Source organism: Macaca nemestrina, unplaced genomic scaffold (genome assembly GCF_043159975.1).
Source record: "Macaca nemestrina isolate mMacNem1 unplaced genomic scaffold, mMacNem.hap1 Scaffold_62, whole genome shotgun sequence".
Classification (NCBI taxonomy): domain Eukaryota; kingdom Metazoa; phylum Chordata; class Mammalia; order Primates; family Cercopithecidae; genus Macaca; species Macaca nemestrina.
In genome coordinates this window covers 172,240-194,160 of record NW_027257786.1, presented here as the reverse complement: position 1 = coordinate 194,160, position 21,921 = coordinate 172,240, and the positions used below count along the sequence as shown (strand labels likewise).

The following is a 21,921-nucleotide window of genomic DNA, read 5'->3' as shown; positions in this document are numbered from 1 at the left end:
ACCTCCCAATCTACATTAACCTGATAACAGCCAGCTATGTTTTCTAGAATTCCCCTAAATTGACTCATGCCAAATACTGAATACAGTAGATTGGGAGGGTTCATTAAATCACGATAGAGCATCCTAAAGAAGGAAAGTAGACACCTTTGTTCTTAAAGGGTCTTCAGCCATCCCACCCTGGAGAAGGTTGCTGATTGCCTCTTCTCCTCGGGCAGTCTTGTTACTATGCATCACTTTTTTTTTTCCTGAGATGAAGTCTCTGTCACTCAGGCTGGAGTGCAGTGTCATGATCTTGTCTCACTGCAACCTCCATCTCCTGGGTTCAAGTGATTCTCCTGCCTCAGCCTTCCGAGTAGCTGGACTACAGGTATGTGCCACCACACCCAGCTAATTTTTGTATTTTTGGTAGAGACAGGGGTTCACAATATTGGTCAGACTGGTCTTGAACTCTTGACTTCGTGATCCATCCACGTTGGCTTCCCAAAGTGCTGGGATTACAGGCGTGAGTCACCGCACCCGGCCTGCATCACTTTTTATGCCTCGTCTTCATCCTTACAGCTTCTCCTTCCTAGGGGCCTCAACTCCCAACCCTGGAGTAAGGGTCACAACTGTCCATCTTCATGCAACACAGCTTAGTTCCCCTTCTTCTCCTCCCCACCATGCCCTATGGGCTGCTTTTCTACAACCAGAATGGAGACCCAGGGAGATCTGCTAAACTAAGACAGTTCTCACCCCTGGGAGAAAAATCTACTTCCCAGTTCTCAGTCCTGCTAAACTATTGTTAAGATAAAGAAGGACCATGATAAATCCTATTGGCTAAGAGAAGAAGATTCTCCAGGTTGCCATAGGACAAGAGAGGAAGTGACAGAATCTGCAGCCATTTGGTCGAATATGTGATATGTGAGTCATTCTGAGGAATACGTTAAAATTCTGTAGTCAGATCTTGGAAAATGATATTGCCAGTAGAGGGAAGAATGTAACAAAAAACCCAGGCAGAAAACAAACAAGTGTGTGTGGAGAAGAACAATAATGTGATGTGAATGAAGGGTTCGGTGTCATGAGTGAGAAATGGCTGACCGAAAGTAGGGAGATGCAGAGAGGAAGATACCACGGGAAGACTGAACATCACATTAAGTGATTTAGGTGATTCTGCCTGCAGTGCAAATATTTTGGGCTCTGAAGTGAAGTCATCAAAAGGTTTACGTCTGTAATGGAGGATTGGTCTAGATAGCCTCTCAGATCCCACTCGGCTTTGAGATCCTTGATTCCGGGTCACACCTGCGGGTCTGGAGGGCAGTTCTTCAGGGTCATGAAGGAAGGATTCCAGGAGGCTGGAACATGAAGGACATTCAGGTGACCACATCAAGAGATCAAGTGGGGTAACAAGAGCCTGAACTAAAAGGAATGCAGTGTAAATATGAAGAAGAGGAAATGGGAAACTGACTAGAAACGATAAGTAGAGAAAAAGGGAAACGTGTGATTCCAAGGTTTAGAACAGTATTTGTAAGTTACAGTCCCACAACTTCTTGCATAAACAGTATCTAAGAGAGTCATTTTAAAAAGAAGAGCAAACTTCCAAGTTCCACTGAAAGACATCAGCATCTCTGTGGAGTGAATTGGGGAAAGAGAATGAAGAAGTCTGTTCAACTTTTAGACACACAAAATGTGAATTGAATTGCATGAGTGACACCAACAATGTGAAGATATTTAACAGGAGCTCTTTTTTCCCTTTTTGGCCTGTAGTATTTAATCCTTCTATCATCATTATCGTCCTTTCTCTAATTTAATGTCTTTGAACCTTGATTCAAAAATCCACTATGTATAGGTGTAACATGTTTGTGAGATTATTACTAGACCCTCTAGGAGGTTTCATTAACCCAGTTTTGATAGTTCAGGTAAGTCCTCCACCATTTTTTTTCCAAGTTGTCTTAGCTCTTTTGGGTTCTTTAAATTTCCAGACACATTTTGGAATCTGCTAGTTCATTTCTACTGAAAAAAAATAAAATAAAATCATGCTGGGATTTTGATTGGAATTGCATTAAACCTCTGATCCACAAGGGCAGAACTGACATCTTAACAATATTGAGCCTGCTGATCCATGAACACAGTATATCACTTCATTTATTTAGTTCTTTAATTTATCTCAGCATCACTGCCTGCTTTACAGTGCATAGATCTTACACATCTTTTGTCAGATTTAGTCTTAATATTACTTTGTAAATTTCCATTTCCAATTATTTCTTTGCCAGTGTATAAAGAGATAAATACTGCTTATGGAAAGTTTGCAAGATACAAGCTAAACACAAACTCACTTATTAGTAAGTAATTTATTATTATTAGTTTTAGTGGCTTTTTGTGATTTCAGGAGATTTTCCACACGGGTGATCACGTCACCTGCAGATACAGATAGTTTTAAATCTTATTTTCTAATAAGGGTGCATTTTATATGTTTTAACTTGCCTTATTGCACTGACTAGACTCCAAAAAAATGCTGAAAAGCAGTGAGAAAAAAGTCATCAGGTGGGATGGTAAATACAGGCCTTGTTCTTCCATTTTGACCTGAAGCACCCAGTGTGATCATTTTCTCCTTTGATTTTTCTGAGGACTTTTTGTTTCCTTTTTTTCCTTTATTTTTTAAAAATACACTTTATCTTTTAGGCAGTTTCACGTTCACAGAAAAATTGAGGGAAAGGTGCAGAGAGACCTTCTATATGCCTTCCCTTCCCCCACGTGCACAGCCTCCCCAACTAACAACACTCCTGCCCAGAAGGAGCATTTGTAATAATTGAAGAACCTACGTTGACATATTGTCACCCAGAGTCCACAGTTTACAAGAGGGCTCCGTCTTGGTGCTTGTTCTATGGGTTTGAACAAATATGTCATGACATGTATCCACCATGATAGCATCGTACAGAGCAGTTGCACTAAAATCCTAAAAATTTCCGTGTTTCACCTCATCATCTCTCCCTCTTCCCAACACCTGGGAAGCACGGACATTTTCACTCCATAGTCTGGCCTTTTTCGGGATGTCCTTTAGTATTTAGTCTCTTCCGAGGGGCCTCTTTTGTGTAGCCGTGCATGTTTAAAGTTCCTACGTGTCTTTTCATGGCTTGACAGCTCACTTCCCTTCAGTGCTAAAGAATATTCCATTGTTTGGATATATCACAGGTTATTTATCCACTCACCTAGTGAAGAACATTTTGGTTTCTTCGTTGCCTCCAAGTTTGAGCAATTATGATTAAAGCTTCTATAAATGTCCATGTGCAGGTTTTTCTGTGAACACAAGTTTTCAACTCCTTTGGATAAATACCTAAGAGTGCAATTGCTGGAGCACATGTTAAGAGGATATCTCGTGCCCATCAATGATACACTGGATACACAAAATGTGGCACGTATATACCACGGAATACTACGCAACCATAAAAAAGAATGGGTTCCTGTCCTTTACAGGGACATGGATGAAGCTGGAAGCCATCATTCTCAGCAAACTAAAAGAGGAACAGAAAACCAAACACCACATGCTCTCGCTCATAAGTGGCAGTTGAACAATGAGATCACATGGACACGGGGAGGGGAACGACACACACGGGGGCCTGTTGGGGGGTGGGGGCAAGAGGAGGGAGAGCATTAGGACAAATACTTCATGCATGCAGGGCTTAAAACCTAGATCATGGGTTGACAGGTGCAGCAAACCCCCATGGCACATGTATACCTATGTAACACACCTGCATATGTATCTAAGAACTTAAAGTAAAATTTAAAAATAAATAGGGAGTATAGTTTGGTAAGACAATGTGATAATTTTACAAACACAAAACATGTCATACGCACTTCCCCACCTCCCTCAAGTGCTTTCAACAGCATCCTGTTGCTGTTATTAAGAGAATAAAGCATCTACCATCATCTCCCAGCCCCTGCCTGCCTGCCTTCATTCTTGTCTTGTGCCACTTTCTCCCGTGTTTACTTCCTTGCACGTGCCTGTTTCCTGCTGCAAGAGGCATTCTGCACGCACCCCCATCTCTGTTTAGACCGTGGTGTCCCTACACTCCACCCCCCTCAACAAGCAACCTCTACTTCTCTCCAGACTGCAAGGGGATCATACCTTCCAGAATGCATCGGTTTTCTACCTCTCATCCCAAGATACGCCAGATTCTTTTACAGCATAAATTTAGAGAACCCCGCTTCCCTTTCTTTGGTGCGCTTTCCTCAATTCTTCATCAGAAACCCATTAGACTGATTGTCATATTAGTGCCCATTCTCCCCATCAGGCCGCAAGTTCGTGTGAGCAGGGGCCACAGTCATGTTGGTGAACCACGGTATTCTCAGTGACTATCCATGTGCTTAGAAAGTATTTGCTGAATGAGTAAATGGGTCTGCAGTTCCAACCAAAGCTAGAAGCTTGACTTTGGAAGAATGAAAGTAGATAACATCTCCAAAGCAGACCCCATAGCATGAAAAAAGAAAGGAAGAACGGAGGCAGAGCTGAAGGATGAATATTGGCACAGGAGGAGGTGAGAGTTTGATGTAGTTTGAACTACATCAAAATATTAAGAGTAGCCATTTCAGGATGACAAGAGAACAATATGTTTTTGTTCATTCTTTTCAACATTTGCCTTGAGTTTTTTGCCTTGAGTGTAGTCACTTTTGCAATCAGAGGTTACAGTGCTGGATGGAATGAGGCCATGAAGCACACACACCACCGAGTTTCTAACACAGAGCAATCTGTGAGGAAGGATGGAGACACAGGAAAGGTTCATTTTAAAGCAATGCAAGTGTTTTTTTCATAAAGGCAAAAGACATTTTTTGAAGTGTTTGCATCATACACAAGTCTGCTAAATTTGGTCAAAAAACAGAGAAAACAGTAACAGAGGAACACTTTAGCCCACAAGGAGACCAGCACACCCAGCTCGAGACCACTCCAGATGAGGAGTGGAGAGTGGTTTCCTCACAGCTGACCCACAGGATCGGGTAACACAAGCAGAAGGGAAACATGGGGACCACAGAGACATCAGACTGTGGACTTCATAGCAAGAGACAGCAACACAAACTAGCGGAGTAATTAAAAACTATGGTAAAAAGAGGTCCACATTCTATTTTAACCTGAAATCAGTGGCACGGGGACCACCACACCACCCTGCAGTTGCCTCCTCCCTCCCCCACACACAGCAGCCTCCTGGGACAACATCCTACTTCCAACTTGCAGTTGCCTCCCGTCCCACCCCCCCACAGTGGCCCCCTACGACAACATCGTACTTCCACCCTGCAGCTGCCTCCCATCCCCAACACACAGCAGCCTCCTGGGACAACTTCCTACTTGCCGGCCACAGCCTGGAGCCCCCAAAGCATGGAGGGGCTTAGCGAGCCACACAGCATTCCCCCTTCACACCTGGGAAGTCAGCCCCTCACTGAAGTGGGTCCTGCCCCCACCAGCTGTGCACGATCAGAGGTGTGAGGTTATGGACCTGGTCACCCACTGTGCAGAGAGGCGTGAGGTCATGGACCTAGTCACCCGTTGTGCACGATCAGAGGTGTGCAAGGTTCCAGACCTGGTCACCCACTATGCACAATCAGAGGTGTGAGGTGATGGACCCGGTCACCCGCTGGGTATGAATAGAGGTGTGGGTGGTTAGTGACCTGGTCACCAGCTCTGCACAATCAGAGCCATGCGAAGTTGCAGACCTGGTCACCAGCTGCACCCAATCAGAAGATTTTGAGGTTAGGGACCTGGTCACCTGCTGTGCACAGAAGTGTGAGGTTATGGACCTCGTCACCCGCTGTGCATGATCAGAGGTGGGCCAGGTTAGGGACCATGTGCGTGGTGATGGACCTGATCAGCAGCCAAGACACCTGACGTTTCCAGTGTCATCCCGGCTTCTTTCAAAACTGGAAAAGTCTTCAGATATTTCCCAAAAGCTTGTCCATCTTTGAAAACGATATGCGTGTGCACAGGTGATACCGATGACTGAAGATTGAAGATTGAAGGTTAGAGCATTCCAGCCCCATGCCCATGTCCCATCCCATCTGCGAAAACTTGAGCACAAACATCTCCCTCTCTGAAGCTCCCTGAACCCTGTGGCAGGCCTGAGACTCAGGTCCAGTGTCCTGTCAGTTACACTGAACAAAATGTAATTCAACACTGGCCATGGGCCCTGTGCTTTAAAAACCACATATAAATCTCCCAAAGAACTACAATCTATGAAAGCTTTCATGGCTAGTATTTTAGGAAGACTGATCAGTCTTGACCTAAATCAAAGCCGACACTGCCCAAATTCACTCTAACCCCAGCTTCGTGCACAGGCAGCCATCGCCTGGCCGTCAGGGTGACCAGCAGCCTGGGCACAGACAGGACCAGCGCCGGTCCCTCCCTGCACCTTAAGGGGGCTTCTGAGCTGCTGTCCATGATCAGTGATGGTGACGCCCAGAGCAGCTTTCCGGGAAAGCAGTAAACCTTTCAGGTCCTCACCTCACAAGGATGGCCATGTATAAATCAACCGCCTTTGTTACTGCCCTGCCATTCTCAAAGAGGAGATGGGTTAAACTTCTTTATCCACATGCCCAACACAAGGCACACCTGCCCCAGCACGAGGCTCATCTACTTAATCCCGGGAAACTCACACAACCCACAATCAGAGGCCGCACACAATCAGAGGCCGCGCACAATCCGAGACTGAGCACAATCAGAGACCACACACAATCAGAGGCTGCACAGAGACCACACACAGAGACCCACACAATCAGAGGCCACAAAGAGGCCAGAGGCCACAATCAGAGACTATACACAATCACAGGATGTGCACAATCAGAGGCCATGTACAGTCTCTGCAACCTCATCAGAAACTGTTTCTGACCATTCACCTGAGGCCACCAAGTTTAAATGAGAGGCCCAGGTTTTAAAAGACAGCAGGAGTTCTCTGAAGGCAAACTCCGTGCATTCCACCATCAGCACCATTTGTGCCTGTCACGGTCAGGAAGAACCACAACCACGTCTCGGTGCCCTTGCAGTGCAGGGCGCTGCGTTTCTCCCCCTTTCCAAACCCGCGGCGGCTCCTGGCGACCCAGCGCCTCTGCTCAGCCACACGCCCCCAAGGCCTTCCTCCCTCACCCCACAGGGGAGCTCCCGCAGCCGGGCTATCTGGCTCATCACTCCGATTCAGTCACTTACACCCTCATTCCAGGCTGAAAATCTCTTCTGAAAATATCCAAATCTTACCCACGTCAGGCTCCATCTTTTCCCCAGAGCTCCTCATCCCCTCCAGAGCAGCAGCCCTGGTGCCCGTGCAGCTGGGGCCTGTGGGCAGATCCGTGGGCTCAGAATGCCCAGCCCCTCAGCCCCTCTGTGTGTCCCCTTACTCCCTGCTCCCTGGCGTTAATGCCCTCCGTCTTCGATTTCCTGATAGGCAAAAGGGGGTTAATTCTAAGAGTGCTAACCGAACTGGATCACTTAACACCATGTCGGGCCCAGAATACCCCTTGATCAATGACAGGTATTGCTGCGCTGTTACCATTGCGCTGGGTCCAGGTTTCCTGTGAGCCCTTTAGGCTCTTTGCCGTAAAGGCCACTCAATGGTCCTGTCCAAGCCTGTCTGTGGCAGATGGACAGGTGAGTGGCCGATGCACACGTGTGATACTGAATGGGATCGTGCAAAGCTGGCCCCGCGTATTGTGGTCAACGTAAGAAAAAAGTCGCCCTTGCTTGCTTGCTGCTGCCCTGCGGTGTCCAGAAGGAGCCGCTTAAAGGCAACTGCGCCGCACCTACCTTCTTGGAAGGAGACGGCAAGACCAGACTGGCTGGAGCTGGGAAGTTGTGCGCTACAGATCAGGGCTGCGTAACCCAGGGAAGGCATCACTCGAAACACGTGCTGGAGGGCAGCCAATCCGACCCGACCGTCCACCTCCAGGGTCAGCCATGGGGCTCCACTTGATGTGTCATCCTGATCACCCCTCACAGAGCAAATGAGCCTTTGACTTCAGCCTGTCCTAGGTACAACATCGACTCCCACCTCCCACGTCCTGAACCAGCCTGTTCCGGGGATTGCTGTGGAGGTAGAGGAGCAGGCCCAAGACATCTAGTGGCATTTCCTGGCAAGGACACTCACCATGCTCGACCATAAAACTCGGGTCAACTGGTTTTTCGGAGGGACTGTAATTTACTTGTGGCACGCATGGATACTGATTGACCCAGGGAGGGGCACGGAGGAGGCTGAAGGAAAACCCATGGTGACTGCGCCAGGCATTCCCGCACACACCGACATCTTCAGACTGGGGCGGCGTCCTAGTCTTACAATCAAACCGAAAGCCCAGAGAAACTAGGGACCTTGTCCAAGACCAGCAACAGGTATGTGGGCAGCTGGGATTCAACTAAGTCCTTTCCTGGATCCATCCGCGCTGCTCCCTGCCCCCACTCCCACCACCCCGCCATGGCCCCCGATACACACAGCAGGTCTGAACATCAGGCACCCCGCACGCAGAGTACGGAGCAGAGCCGGCTTCCGCAGTGGGATCTCACACACATCCCACTCCCCTTCTTGCCAAATGCCTCGGGACTCTGTGCGGTCAAGTCTGCAGATGTGGCCTCACTCTGCGCTAGGAGATCTGGGTGGCCGGCAGCGTTTTGCAGAGTGCTCCTCCAGACGGGGCTCGTCGGCTGATCCATGAGACACAGGACACCTGAGAGAAGGGCCGACAAACCCCACAAAGTCGCTCCCAACATGGAGAGGACAGGACCACAGCGGGGCTCTCGCAGTCCACGCTTTGGACAGGTCTTGCTGCAAACTGTGGTGCTCGTCAGGCGCGAGGAAGTTTCCCAGGGCAGGAGCTCTAAGTGACACAGCAAAAGCGACACAGGCGATGCAGCAGGATGTACTTCAGCTCAGGGCTCAGGAACCACGGGGTGCAGCGTGGCCTGCAGCAAACCAGACACGTCAGAAGCCAATGTCCCACCTTTTACATTCAGTGACATTGAACGGAGGGAGTTATATGTAGCAATCATCTTCCTGGGGGACCCGTACAGCACGCATGACCACCGACACTGACCACGAGTCCTTCCTAGGTCCTGGGGGCTACCCCACTTTACACGCACGGTTCCATGCACAAATCTACGCGTGGCAGTTGTTAGCCCCAGCTTAGAGATGAGGAAAACGCTGCTGGAAAAGCTAAGTGAGAAAATCAGACTTCAGCACACCTGCCATCTCCAAGACCACTACTACTCTATGTGCTAGGGTCTCAAGGGTTGGGTGTGTGGCATTTTAAGTGACTAATTGTAGGTGGTTTTCTTCTCTCCTACACCTGTTTAGCCTGAACGTGCACGTACATGCTCTGCTGCAGGTGCACTGCCGTATGTAGACCAGCAATGCTCTTTCCTGCCTCGGGTTCTCGTCACTGCCTTCCGGAAAATCTCACCTGCTTTACAGCCAAGCCAGGTAGGCCTGGTCAGCCGCACAGTGAAACTCCTGCAGTGTCAGAGCTAAGTGCTGGCTGAGACTTTAACGGCGAAGACAGTGGAGTAATGGGGATAAACTGAGCAAAACTGTATTGTAACGCAGATGAACGTCTAGAAGCAAAAGAAACTGACACCCCTGAGAGCAGGCGACTGTCTCTTACTATGATGTTAATAGCAGCTTGCTGTTTCCAGTGTCTCCGTGTGCCAGGGTTTCCAGTCAGCGTTTGTGTTTATCTGCTCTTGGGCTACCTGATCAAACCTCTGCAGAGATCAGGGATATCTAAATTGACCCAGTATCTGCAGGCTGGCTGCTCAGAGGCCGTGGTGTGGAACGGCCAGGACATCGCTTAGTCATACGGGGCACAAGCATGTCACTTGCCACTCCTGTCTTTCTGTTTCATCAAACCCTCTTTTCTCCTGAATATTGACCATAGCAAAGTCATTAGCCTTTGAGATGCATTTGAAACATCAACTTGCTTTGTTCAAGAGGTTTAAGACACACATAAGTCTTTCTTGCCATGCTCAACACACACAGCCGGCCGTTTCTGAAGTCAGTGTTTCTGGAACAAAAGCCTTGGCCTGCCCCAGTGAACATTCACACTGAGCACACTGTCGCAAGGCTGCTTGGCCAACCAGCAGGGGGCAGGAGAGAGCTCCAGGGGCCACGTGGGGTCCCTGCAAAGGCGCCTCACTCCCTCAAATCAAGAGCGGTGCCTCCTGCCAATCCAGCGGCTTCCTCCAAGGGGAAGAGGCCTCTTCAGCTGCTACTGCACTGATTTCAGACGGCTCAGCCAATGGGGCAACAGATTCAACAGAGTTCCATGTTGTTTAAGGAAAACTTCTGTTACCAGGCAACCTTAGTATCATATTCAACGTAAAATACCCAAAAACATTGTTTCCAAAACAACATGCTACTAGTGCCTTATCCTTCAATGCTGCTTAAACACGGAAAAGTATGAGGAAAAAAGAGCATGGCACTTACTTCTTAAAAAATAACACCTTCCAGGTTATTTTTACCCCTATCATAAAGACTTAGAACTGTGGATTCCCTACAGGAATGTGGAGTGGGGTTGGATCCCCACACTGACCCAGCCTCACCCCAGGTCAGTCATCCCCCCACCACGGGGTTCACACCTCTCCAGGCCCTGTCACCTCATCAAGGAAAGGTGGCATCTCTGAGCTCTCTTCGCAGGAAGCACCCGAACGGGAGCTAGAGACACAGACACACCCACAACTACTTTGAAATCCTAAACATATTTAAGGACTTCATTATTAGTTTTTTAAAACTGTAAGAACAAAGTGACCCTGGTTTTAACCTCTCTGCCACAATAACACCGTGTACATCTGTCTTTTGCTATTTGTTCCTTCTCCAGCAGCTGCTGCCTGGCTGGCCGACTGCAGAAGAACAGCCTCTGGTACTCCCGGGAAGCCCTCGGTAAAAGCGTGAACACCACGATCACGTCTCAGGACGCCGCACATGTTAGGGTCGCCCACAGACCGCCATTCCCAGTGCCTAGAAGGCACTGAACGGGCCTCCTGCTCTTTGTAAATGTCAACTTTCCTAAGCTAAGTTTTCTTGAAAATTTTTAACTGCAGTCCACACGTACTTCTTTGTGTCTTGTTTTTATCCTAGAGGAATACTTTTATGGAAAATTAAGCTTGCAAGGTTGAAGGATTTTCTGAAAGTCGACTCCTAATCCTGGAAGAAAAAAAAAAATGGGCCAAATGTGGTGCTCACGCCTGTAATCCCAGCAGTTTCGGAGGTTGAGGCCAGGAGATTGCTTGAGCCCAGGAGCTCGAGACCAGCCTGGAAAACATGGCAAAACCCTGTCTCTACTAAAAATACCAATAATAATAATAATAAAGCTGGGCATGGTGACGTGTGTCTAGTCACAGCAACTCAGGAAGCTGAGGTGGGAAGATCACCTGAGCCCAGGAGGTGAAGGCTGCAGTCAGCCCAGATTTGCATCACTGCACTCCAGCTTGGGCGACAGAGTGAGACACTGTCTCGAAAAAACAAAAAGCAAAAACAACTGTATAAATCATTATAGAAGGGAGCTGGCCAGGCGCAGTGGCTCACGCCTGTAATCCCAGCAATTTGGGAGGTCGAGGTGGGCAGATCACCTGAGGTCAGGAGTTTGAGACCAGCCTGGACACTATGGCAAAACCCCATCTCTAATAAAAATACAAAAATTAGCGGGGCATGGTGGTGGGTACCTGTAATCCCAACTACTGGGGAGGCTGAGGCAGGAGAATCACTTCAACCCCGGAGGCGGAAGTTGCAGTGGGCCGAGACTGCGTCACTGCACTCCAGCCTGGGCAACAAGAGTGAGAGTCCACTTCAAAAAATAAAAATAAAAATCAAGGGAGCTAATGTTTTTCATTTAAAGGAAGGGAGAAGAACATTCAGTATTTATACCTCTCAAGCACACATCTCCAGTGGTGTCCTAAAGTATTCAAGATACACATTCCTACAAATATAGCTCAAAACTACTCACCAAGTTACATGCTAAAAGCACATGCATTGTAAGAATGCTACATTATATTTTTTGAGCATCTGTATCCAATATTTTAGCATACTGGCAGTTTTCCCTTCAGGTGCTGTATGCCTAAATTATTACATGTTTAGTCATTCATTTTAGAATTTATGACTATTATGCTTTAGGCAATAAACATAAGCTACTAAATTAATGACTTAGGGGAAAAGTTACTAAGTTAACTTGGAAGTTAAACTTTGCAAACTGAATTTGTTGGACCTCATTCAAGCTAGATGATCAGTTTTTTAAATTGTTTCCTGTGTGTTTCCCTCCAGGATGGAAATAGCTTCACTCTCATCCACTGTGCACACTGCAGCCCACGCCTCTCGTCCACCGCGCCACACTGCAGCCTGCAATTCACCCTGTACCAGGCTTTCCACACCGTACCTGAAAGTCACTAAGTATAACCAAGAAGGAAATGAAAAGCAGATAAATGACCTCCACCCCTACATCCAGCATGCAAATGTTAAACATTCAAAGTAAAACCAAAATCCCATGTTAGCTCACGATTGTAACTGGTAGAGTTATGTGCATGGCAATTTAAAAAGTCTAGTTAAGTAAAAACCTAATTGAGACTCTCAAGAAAGACATCTGCAAAGATTGACACTGAGGAGAGGACTTCACTCTGCATCCAGCCTGTTCTGGAAGCCACGGCCAAATATCAGGTTGTATAGATCCGAAAAGCAGGAAAGAACAAGTGTTGAAAGGTGTACAGTCTCAGCAATGTACAAATTCGATGTAGGATGCTCAGAAACCTTGAATTTCCAATCAGGAAACAGCAACATGAGCAAGTTTCCCAGCAGTGCCCACTTTCTACCTACGGCACGTGTAACAGTTACGCTGGCCACCTCCGGGGGAACAGAGGCTTCCTGGTCACATTCGCTCTGGCAGCCACACAGCTGGCCCCGCCAAACACCTGTCTAATACTGAGGAACCACTCTCTCCCTGGGCTTTGCTCACTCTAGCCAGGAGAGCATATTTACAGAGTACTTTACTGAGTCCTCGTTCAATGCGTCAAGCTTGTTGAAGGCAGGGCAACCCCATTCCTGGCCCAATTAAGTGAACTGAGCAGAGCAAATGCCTCCAGTTGGACGGCACTCAGTCACAACAGCAGTGGCCACTGTTCACAGGGCGCTGGCTTCGTGCCGAGAACAGTTACAAGCGTCTTCTCTCTGTCTGAGGAATGTGCACTGCAACCCTGTGGGGCCGTTTGCAACGTCCACCAGAGTTCTGAGGCAGCCAAGTCCAGGCTGTCCGTGGGCCTTGCCACGTGGCCGTCCACGTCCCCTGCAGATCAGACCTCACTGCAGGGACCACGGGTTCCAGGGCTGCCTTGAGGCACATGCTCCCTTCACCACCTCCTCCTGGCCCCTGACATCAACCCTCACCACTGCTGCCAACACTTGATTTTCTCATGGCTCCTGAGGGGCCTGTTCTGCCCTTCCCTGCTCCCTGCGTCCGGCTTGGAGGGTACCCACATCAACGCCAACGCTCACGTAATCACCAACCTTTCCACGGGACTTGATGCCTAGGAGTCTCAATATCAGAAAGTCAGATTCCTGTGCTTGTTGGAGAATTTCTTCCCATTGTACAAGTGAAGGAGATAAAATTCTAGGTGCCTGCAATAACCTCATTTCCACAACGAAGCAACTTCAGTAGTAGCACAAAACAAACAAACAAAAAAAGCTTTTTTTTTTAAACTTCTTTTATACAAGCTAAATACAATTTAATTTTTACATCCACGTTCTCATCAGCTCCCACCTGGTGAGCAGGCAAATAGTAATTTTCAAAGAAACAAATTGTTGCATAATTTTAACACTTAGCATTATCACTATTAAGCAAGAAGTATCCCAAAAATACATGATGATCTTGTTCTCACGTTCAAAAATTGATTGTCACACAGTGAAATAACACTTAATGCAAAGGAAATTTTCTTTTCAGATATCTGTTCTGGAAAAGAAAAAAAAAAGATTTCTGGCAAAGAGATAAACATTAATTATGTAACAATCCAAAATGCCTCTGGGAAAAATGATGTCATCCAATTAGTTCTTTGAAGTGTTACAAATGCAGCTGAGTTTTAATAGTAATTTCTCCATAATTATCAAAAGAGTCTTTAAAAATCTTAGTGCTGAAATAACTATAAATGGATATAATACGCAAAGCAGAAGAGTTAACATTTGGGGTAGATTTTGGCCCATATTTTTAACATATGCATAGTTGTTCACCTAGTTGAAGCTTATCCCTCTCCTCCTAGGCTCTTCAAGACTGATTTTCAAACATAGACTGGCTTTTGGTACATGAAGGCAGCTTTAAAAGATGTCAGGATCAGGCCGGGCACAGTGGCTCAAGCCTGTAATCCCAGTATTTTAGGAGGGCAAGGTGGGCCGATCATTTGAGGCAAGGAGTTCGAGACCAGCCTGATCAATATGGCAAAACCCAGCCTATATTAAATATTTTTGTAATTAGCCAAGCGTGGTGGCACACACCTATAATCCCAGCTACTTGGGAGGCTGAGGCAGGGAGAACTGCTTGAAACCAGGAGGCGGAGGTTGCAGTGAGCCAAGATCGCACCACTGCACTCCAGCTTGGGCGACAAAGAGAGACGGTCTCAAACTAGAACTTAGCCCTCAGGAAAAGCATTGAGCACCCCCCACCCAAACCAACCCAAGGAATCACATGGCAATGGTTATCATCTGATTTCGACAAATAAAGTTCTGTTCTCCCCTCTGAACACAATGGTAAACACCTGCCATCAGCCCACAGAAACTCCCAGGACCCAGTAACACTGGACTAGCAAGATCAATGGGCCACGTATGCAGGGTTCAGCAGCAGAAAGTCATGGCACCGAGAATGGTGTGTGCTCAAACCAGATTCCTTGCTTTCGGGGTGAAGGGGCTTCCCGGGAACATCTAGTCCAGTGGGATGGTTTCCACTTCCACCATGAGGAGGAAATGGGGGGTTTCCTGAGGGCACTGACAGGACCTGGGTCTCTGCCCCTTTGTCCTCTGTCCTGTTATGGGATGAGGGTGGGCTGAAGGCAGGTTTCCCCTACATCTTCCGGGCAGGAGAGATGGAGCTGACAAGTGGACGCTTTTTCCAAAACATTCCCATGTTTATAACCTGTTATCAACCTGTTTTCCCTGGAGATCAGTGAAGCAGCATCATTGATTCTCTTCCATTAGGGACAACCCGGTGTTACGGGAGGCAGGAGACGACATGCGAGCTGGTCTGAGTCAGTCACTTGTGTCTGGTCCCCAGCGTGCTCGTCTATCAAATGGGCGGCCCCACAGACCAGTGACTTTGAACCAGAGTTCCATGGAGGTTGCCCAAGGACAGGGAGGGGGAAGAGGGGGAAGAGGAGGGAGGAGGAAAGGGAGGAAGGAAGGAAGAAGGGGAGAGGAAGGAAGGAAGAAGGGGAGAGGAAGGAAGGAAGAAGGGGAGAGGAAGGAAGGAAGAAGGGGAGAGGAAGGAAGGAAGAAGGGAAGGGGAAGGAAGAAGGGGAGAGAAAGGAAGGAAGAAGGGAAGGGGAAGTAAGAAGGGGAGGGGGCGGAAGAGGAGTGTGGAGGGAGGAAGTGGAGGGAGGAGTGTGGAGGGAGCACTGTGGAGGGAGCAGTGTGGAAGGAGGAGCAGAAGGGGGGTTCTCTGAGGAGGAGGGCCAAGTTTTTGAGGTGTCTTGGAGTCAGAGGTGGCAGTGGCTTGGGCTCTAGGCCCTCTGTTGCATAGTTTTAGGCTTTAACTATTTATATTTGTGGACTCTTTAAAAGATTTAATTTGAAGGAAACCGGAGTTGGGGATACCTTGCTTCTAAAACACAATTTCTCAAGCCTGAGACTAAGTGCTAGGCATTGCTCATTCTGTTACAATCATTTCCTCCTATTTAAAATCAGCCACACACCCCCAATCTCCCTTCAGGGCAAACACCTTTTCCGAGGATCGAGCGGCCCGTGACCCCAGCCGTGGGCACGAGGAGCGAAGAGGAGACGTGTGGAGAGGGCTGCTGATGACATGAGAGGTAGAGGCCCGGCACCTCCCTGCAGGGGCTGTGCTCCTCCAGGCCTAAAGGACATCCTCGCCTCTGGGGTGAACAAGCAGCACAAACTATCAACACTTATTCCAAAAGAACAGGAAGAAAATTCAAACGAAGTTAATACAGTTACCCCAACACAACACTGCAGCAGCCCAGAAACAGGAGGGCCATTGAGCCTGAGGTGGGCGGTTCCAATAGCAGGACAGCGACGTTGGCATTAGGGCTTTTCGGCAAAGAAAAAAAAAAAAAGACACAAAAGGTAACATGGGCCACCCATTATTTCCTGCCAGTGGAAAGACACCCACAGGCCCCCAGATGCCAACGGCCCCTTGGGAACGAGCTCACGCAGCACTTCAGGTCTTCGCACGAGCAGGCACGTGGTGTCCTCAGTACCCCCGCCTGTGACACACACACCACACTTGACTCCCATACCTGAGGGTCCAGGGGAATGGCGGGAAGTTCTCGGGGGACCGGGCATCCTGTGAGGGCAATGCATGACTATGTACCTCAGAGGGGTCCCCGGGCAGCTGCTCTCTCTCTCCAAAGGATGAACTGGATCCTGACCACACCCAGATTGTGCTGGCCTCCAAGCCGAGCGCCAACATCTCACATCCAAAGGGATGCACAGATGTCTGCTGCACGTGGAGCCCAAGTCCCTCGCAGAGCTCAGGACGAACCCAGTGTCCAGGCCTGGGGCCGTCACCAGCCAGGAGAGGTGTCCGGGGCACTTCCCAGCGATGGCCACAAGAAGAAACAACTCAGGACAAAGCCAGTGTCCAGGCCCAGGGCCGTCACCAGCCAGGAGAGGCGTCCGGGGCATTTCCCAGCGATGGCCATGGGAAGTAACAACTCAGGCCCATCAGGGCTTCCTCACTATGCGGGTGTTAGAAGTAGAGACAGAGGTCCAGGTCTAGTGGCACAAACAGCGACGGATCCATGGAAATGCGGGCGTGGCCCCTCCATCCCAACAGCCTGCATGGCTACTCCATTCTGCTCCCATCACACACATCCCCACACAGCCAAGCCCCTTCTCCTTTCCCCCACTGGATTCATCAAATCAAACCTCGCTGTCCTTGGAAAATGTACCATTAATTTACTTACTGCTCAGTAAAAAAGCACACTTCCAGTTAACATGACGCCCCCGCTACGATAGAACAGCCTTAATTCAGACATGACGCAGAGGAACAGAGGGAGGAGGGGTCGAGGGCCGTCCTGGAAATGGCAGCTGTTTTCTGGGGAAAGTCTCCCTCCCACCCGAGCCCGACACTCGAGCCACACTATCCCCATGGTGTCTGAAAACTCCATGAAGACAGGGTCACTCTGACCCCTTCACACCCACAACGCCAAAGAGGAGCAGGTGTTCAGGAAAAGTCTCCTGCTAGTGCTGAAGACAGGAATGATTCCTCGTGGTGCCCAGAATGTCAGGAGAAAACAAGGCACCATGTGGACGCCTTCCAGGTGAATTCTGGAATGACTCTGCCGAATGCCAGTCATCCTTTTTCAGAACAAAACCAATACCGGAAAACATGTGTCGCCAGCAGAGAGATGGTCCTTTTGATGGCTTACAAACACACCTACGTTACGCTGAATTTATCTCAAGCCACCCTCTCTGTGCTAATGTAAAAAGTCTCCTTTATTAACCAGTAGCCTTTTTCATCTGGTGCTTTATTAACAAGCAAGACGGTCCTGTAACACTCAGGCATTGTTGAAAACGTCAAATGGAAGCCTAGAATCCTCTTCCGTGCAGCTTCACTGCAAAGTATTTTGACGTGAGCCAAATCATGCTATTCCTAAATCTCCACAGGAAACTCAAGGCTTCATCAAGGAAACGCAGCATCATTTCTGCTAGGCACAGAAATTGGTGGGGTGGGCATGGGGTTGAGGGAACATTACATAGAAAGCACAACGCGATAATCACCTGCATGAGAGCCACACTGGCCGGCAAGCCCCGGTCGGCTCGGTCTCTACACAGTCACAGACGTGAGGCCTGGAGGGCAAACACCTGGCACTGCTGACTACCCCAAGGTCGTGGCCTCTGCCCCTTCTCTGCTGCTCATCAGTTCCAAGCTTCTGGCAACACTGCCTGCTGCCCCCACTGCCTCATCGACTCTTCGTGAAAAGCAAATGTTGCCAGGATAGCTTATGAGTACATTTGCCAGGAAAGCAGCTCCGATTGACACTGAAACCCCCTTCTCACACCCCTGGCAGCTCCCTTGCCCCCGATGTGTACATGCTTGCAGCTCTGACCTTGCTCAGTGTCCACACAGGCTCTGTCCCCTGGAGAGCCAAAGGCAGACTCAATGTTGAGTCAGAAATACACAAAGAGGGTGAAGGTTACGAACTGCCTGCCTGCCCCCCAAAACACAGGTTGAAATCCTCAGCCTCAATGTGATGCTGTCAGGTGGTCTTTGGGAGGTGATGAGTTCCCGAGGCTGGAGACCCTTGAATGGGATTTGTGCCTCAGAAAGGGGCTCAGCAAATCCCTCACCCTCCCATTGTGTCAGGGCCAGAGAGAAGGTGTGTGCCAACCAGGAAGGAGCCCACACCAGAATCCACCCGTGAGGCACCCTGATCCTGCCTTCCAGCCTCTAGAACTGTGAGAAACAAATTCCTGTTGTTCATAAGCCACTCAGTCAATGGTGTTTCATTACTGCAGCCTGAGCTGCCTGAGATGATGATGCTTACCGCCCTACAGAAACGGCTACTCCCCTCTCCCAGAAAGAGGGGTTTAATTAAAATCCCTGTCTCTCCTCGCGGCCACCACAGATCTCACTCCCCCCACCCTGTAAGCCAGCAATTGTTAGGATTAAAGGAAAATGAGGATCGTTTTATACCAGCCCCTCCATATCGGTCTGAAGCCTGTAACTTTGCCCAATTCCACGGTGGCCGTGTCACTGCATTGCCTATGTCAGCTCTGTGTCTGCACTGGGTCCCAGGCTCTGCACAGACTCCTCTAGCTGCCCATCAGCACAGCCATTTCCCCTTCTGCTTTGCAGGTTGTCCTTCAATATCCAACCCCCACCCCTCTGCAACCCAAGGCCTTCCGATCCAGGCATTCGGGGTGGGCTCAGCCATGTACTGCAGTCCTTGACTCAAGTAAACCAGGCCCAAGGCGTTGGCACCAATGATCTACTGGCTGTGGGGTCTGCACAGCTACTAGGCTGCCCCAGCCACACCAGGGCCCGGGAGGGGAGGCAGAGGAACCTGTGAAGTTGCCAACAGCCATATGGGAACAGGGGCCCCTGGGATGAGGAGCATGCCATAGAAGGAAATTCAGAGAAAGAAAGAGCCCCAAGGCTGGACGGGTCATGCCCACAGCCTACACTGCTGAATTTTCCAGGTTTCTGAACTCAATCGCTGACCCACACAGCACATGTTTCCTGAGTGCTGACCCCGCGTGCCATTGGATACGGCAATAAAGTAGGACCCCCACCTCCCCCATCCCCGACACATAAACAGGGCCTCCGTCCTGGCGGGAAATCAGGCCTGGGGGCCCAGTTGGCACCGCGAGCTAGGGAAGGGGGCCATTTCAGACGGACAGTGGGTGCAGCCTTGCCAAAGCCCAGCAGTCACCTGCACTGCCACAGCCAGGCTGAGTCCAGATCAGCCGCACAGAAACCTGACCCTCTCAAGGGCACGCCTGAGCTCATTAGGGACAGACACCGTCTCCTGCTTATCTCCAACACTTTCTCTGCATGTCTAGTTACATACGGACGACGCAGTCTCGGAAGCACAGCTGTGACTCTGGAGACAGATCCCAGGCCTCCCCCTGCTCCTCTCCGTGGTGCCATTGATGGGGAGGGGCCGGTATGGCCGCAAGGTCCCATACCCACAGCCACCCTGCCACAGAGACGCAGGCCTTCGACGATTATTTCTGCCAAAGAACCCTGCTGCGTCTTGGAGCACACCATGGTGGGCGGGAAGCTCCACCCGGAGAAACAGCGATGCTTCTCCCCAGAGCCAACGGAGGGCACCCCCCACCCGGCATTCAGCAGATTACTTACATTCTGGAAAACATCTGGGTTAATGGGGAACAGTAAAATGAAAAGGACACACTAGAAAGGTTAGAAGGCTGTGTGAAGTCTCAGGAGGTCCAAAGGTTTCTTAACCAAGACTGCTGCGGTCAACGAGCTTACAGGGAAAGTTTCCACACGGGCCTTCAACAAGCAACGCTCAGCAGGGAGGAGCCACGTTCTGGGCAGAACCTCAGAACCAGAACATCGGACACCACAAAGTCACATCAGAGCCAACAGCAACTGAAATACAGCGCTCTCCTAAGATGTGTGCGTCACCTGCAGAAAGTCACCACACATTAAGATAGGGGAAGAAAAGGATAAGGTTAGAAACAAATTTGAAGTAATTTCTGCATACGTAAAATTTCTACATCCACTGGTTTTCTTTCTGGGAGTAACAACTTTTACATGAGATGCACATCCCCGTTGGAAGGAGTTTGGGTCTTCCGTGGGCAGAGTCAAGGGCTCTCCAAGAAATGTGAATCTTTTCTCACTCACTGAGCCGCGTGCCCTGAGGCCGTCCTGGCCTGTCTGAGCACCTCCCTGGCTCTGCCTCCAGCCAGCTCCTTCCAGCACTCACCCTGCTGCTCCCAGAGCCTGCACTGGCCCAGGATCTCCTCTTCTGCTGCTGTCAATCTTCCACTTTAGGGTAAATAAGTTGGAAACTAGAAAGTTATAAGACCCCTTGGCTTTTTAAAAATTTGTCTTCTCAGAAAACAATACTAATTCTACTTCCATGGTTTAATATGTTGCCCCCATCTGCATGTTCATGGATATGTGTTTTTATATATTTTTTAATCAGTACTTATAAAAGTATGCACTGTTGCTACATTCAGTTCAATTACATTTGATGTAAGAAGTTATAATTTCAGTGAATTCAGGCACTCAAAATTTAAGCCCTCTGACATCTATTAATCAAATGGGAAAATGACAGGTAGCTATTACAAAAATCAAGAGAAGTGTTTAATGTAAATCCTGCACTTTCAAATATTTCCACAAATGTAATGTATACATTAGTACATAACCTTGAGCATTTTCACAACTCTTTGCACTCAAATTCCATTCTTAACTTTTATAGATAAATCGACATCCATATGTGATTTTAAGCAGCTCAAACATCAGCTCTTAAAAACAATCAGAAATGTTGCGGGCAAATCCCACCGAGCAGCAAATAACGGAACTGTACCCAACAACCCAGGTACCTCCCCTGAGGCATCTGGAACTTGAGCATTACAAGCAGCCTTTGGTTTCTGAGGCACCCGAGAGTGGGGACTCCCAACTCCCCAAGTCTAAGAAGGCCTCAGCGATAAGGAAAACTGGTCAAAAAGTCATCCCTGCCGGCTCCCTGTACCACGGGCTCCTCCCTGCCCGCCCTCAGCCACGTGCTTACAAGATCTCACTTCCTCTCTGTCCCGCAAAGCCTGACTCCTGATTCCAGCCCTGCCGCTTACTGGGATGTGGCCATGGACGTCAACTGCATCTGTAAGGGGAGAAGCTGGTCAGGATACAGGATCCTGGCCATCCTGGCAACGCTCAAGCTGATACTGTAACTTTGTAGTGAGTTACTTAATGCAAAGGTTTAACTTTGAAAAATTTAGATACGTGTATTCTAAAAGGGAAATTCTGAACGTAGAACACAGGCCACACCCTCACACTGATGTTGTCTGGCCAGCACTTTTTTGTTTGCCTTTTCAATAGACGTTTTTAAAAGCAGTTTTCGGTTCATAGCAAAATCAAGAGGAAAGTACAGAGAGTCCTCACATATCCTTTCCCAGCACAGGCACAGCCTCCATCATTCTCCTGCCCTCACCAGACCAGCATGTCTCTACGACCGACAGACCCGCATCAACACGGCACCACAACCCACAGTTCACAGCTCACACGAGGACTCGGCCTGCTGCTGCT

General features: G+C 48.9%; 1 long non-coding RNA gene across 1 annotated transcript in view; it reads right to left on the bottom strand.

Moving 5' to 3' along the window:
* LOC139361568 (uncharacterized) overlaps positions 1–21,921 on the bottom strand; it is a 194,702-nt gene that overhangs the window by 31,161 nt on the left and 141,620 nt on the right. The window lies entirely within an intron of this gene.